We start from the raw sequence: 2,850 nt of genomic DNA, 5'->3' as shown, positions 1-2,850 counted from the left end.
CAATGGCAGAATTACTAGTACTAAAATAAAATAATAATTGTACAGTTAGAATTTATAAATTCCCTATAGTTATAAACTAAAGTTTGTCAATTTACTTTGTGTTACAATAAAAAAACACACTCCTAAGCCATACTTTTTTTTTTTTTTTTTACACAAATATGGATAATAATAATACATTTTGTATATTCTATATCCATTCCGTTATTATAACACTATTATATTAGCAAAACACTCCAATCCAAAAGAAAATGTGTACTGATGAATGCACAAGCTAAAACATGTGTCTACTGTACTTAGCTTCTTCAAAGTCTTATCTTTAAAGTGATATCTAGACTAGATGTTATAGATCTAACAATTATATAACATTATATATATAATATTATATATATATATATATTATATAATATATATTATATATATATTATATATATATATATTGTCAAAAAGTACAGGTGATGAAGACTGGTTAGTCCATACTGAACTTCTGGACCCCAGTACAGTCTCCTGGCAGCAGGATGCCACTATAGCCACCTGCACATTGCAGACTGCAGACTGTATTTGGCGTTGCTTCTGCCTTGTTTGCATCTACTGTTTATTTTCACTGGATGTTGTAAAGTAAAGTCAACTCAGTTAGTGTCCATTAGCACAGAAATGTCTTTTCTGGGGTCTCCCACTGTCTGACAGTCGCTTGTTAAACATGTGCTTGGCCACTCTAAAATAGAAATGTGTATTCCAATCCTGCCCCCCGTGCTCCTTTTACAAAATACAATTATTAAGCAAACAGACAGTTAATCCTGGGCAGAAGCAAGGATGTTGATTGGAGAGTTTTTCACAGGGTGGTGATTATCTGTTTAAATTGCAGGATTTGCCTTTCTCTTTTTGTCACACAAATGCAAAAAGCCAGAGGAGTTTTAAAATGGTCTTTTTCTGTGTATGTGTATTGGGGCTGCATGCTGCACTGGGATGTCAGACAGGGGATTTGGAGCTGCAGGAGGGGTAATCCCTTTGACTGGCAAAATGGGGACATAGAACCCATAGATTAAGCTCTTGTTTTACAGACTGGTTTCAGTATTGAGAAATTCAAAGTGTAAGAAATAATATATCCTAAAAACAGAAACCATCATAGTGCAAATGTAAATGGCTTATTTTGAAACTATCTGTACATGTTTTGCACAAAAAGGTTACATTTTATATTGCGTTGCAGAAAGTTGAAACAAAACTACAGTACTTATGCAAAATGTACAATGTCTACAACAATTATTCAGGCAGTTCCACATATCTTTTTTTGTAACCTTTTATACTGAGCTTGAATGTTGCAAAGACTTGTTTGCATTTAGTGTACATTCAGGTAACTTGTTGATAAAATTCAAACCTTTTCTACAATAATATTTTTTTTAACAAAGAGTCTATGCCAGATGTGCTGAAACAGTTATTCAGAATGCATTGATGTGAAATATTTTTACTAGATGTTAATGGAAATAATGCAAATAAAAAGCACACAAGTTAGTATAAGAATCACTGTTTGCCTCAAAATGTGGAAAAGAGCAGTGTATTCGATGCTATCTAGTTTACAGCAAAGGAGAAATTGAAAAATAAAACTAACAATAACACCAGACAATGCGTTCTATACTACAGAAGTACAAAAAACAAGCGTGAGCAACCTAAAAGGCAGAAGGAGAAAGAATCACCACAGAGTGACGAGACTGTGTCAGTGTGGCCGAGGTCAGACGAAACAGAAAAGCAAGTGTTTTACACATTGTGCAGTAGCTAGGTGAAGAACATGGTGTTGAGGTGTGGGAACAAAGAAAATATTCGCTTTTGTCAAAAGAATAGTTCCAGAAGCCAGATGTTTTTTTGTCAGCAAAGTCATTTGGTCAGATGAGTCCAACTTTAATTTGTTTTACTCAGAAGGGAGAGTGGTGGTGTTGAGAAAGCAATCAGAATAATTTCAAGAGGTGTGTCTGCAGCTCACCATGAAACAATGAGGAGGCAAGTTTGGGTGTATTGCAGCTTCAGGTGTTGGTGAACTTGCACTACTAGAAGGCAACATGAATAGAGAAATGTATACAAATATTCTGCTTGGGAATCTGAAAAAGTCAGCCAGGAATTTCAATGTAAAAAAGTTTCTGTTCCAACAAGACACACATCTAAACTTGGCAGAAAAAAAAGTGGACTGGATGAAAGTGTCCCCCACAGTCACCAGATTTCAATCCTTTTGAACATTTGTGGGATAAACTAGGTTCCAGGATGACGGGAATAACTATTAAATCTAGGAAACATGGAGCAGCATTGAACCAGATGTTTGCAGGTTGGCGTGTAGTATTACAAATATTGCAAGCTGTTATTAAAGCAAAGGGAGGTGGCATTAAATACTGAAAATATAAGCTTAATTTTAATATTTTAAAATGTATTACATGAATTTTACTTACAAGTTGCCTGGGTAAATACTAAATACAAATAAGCAATGTTGTCGTTGCAACATTCAAATTCAGTATAAAAGATAACAAAAAAATAAGAAATGTGGCACTACCCGAACAATTGTTTTTGACACTGTATTTTGATTGTTTAATTGGAAATGTGTTTTTATAATAATACATTAAATTCCTGTCATATTTTGTATTACTACATAGCTATTTTATTGCTTGATTTGAATTCCTGACACTTTTTTGTATTGTCACATGTTGTTATTTTTGTGCTATATGTCACTTTAGTGTTCTTATTGGGTTGAATGAAATGTGCTCCTTATTTGGTGTGTGCTGGAAAGGCACAATCTTTTGAAGTCATTAAGCCTGATTGTCATCCCTATCAAAGACTTTACCTCCAGATACCATATGTAGATATATATATATA

The sequence above is a fragment of the Polyodon spathula genome, chromosome 5 (assembly GCF_017654505.1).
Source record: "Polyodon spathula isolate WHYD16114869_AA chromosome 5, ASM1765450v1, whole genome shotgun sequence".
Taxonomy (NCBI): domain Eukaryota; kingdom Metazoa; phylum Chordata; class Actinopteri; order Acipenseriformes; family Polyodontidae; genus Polyodon; species Polyodon spathula.
This window is presented reverse-complemented; position numbering follows the sequence as displayed.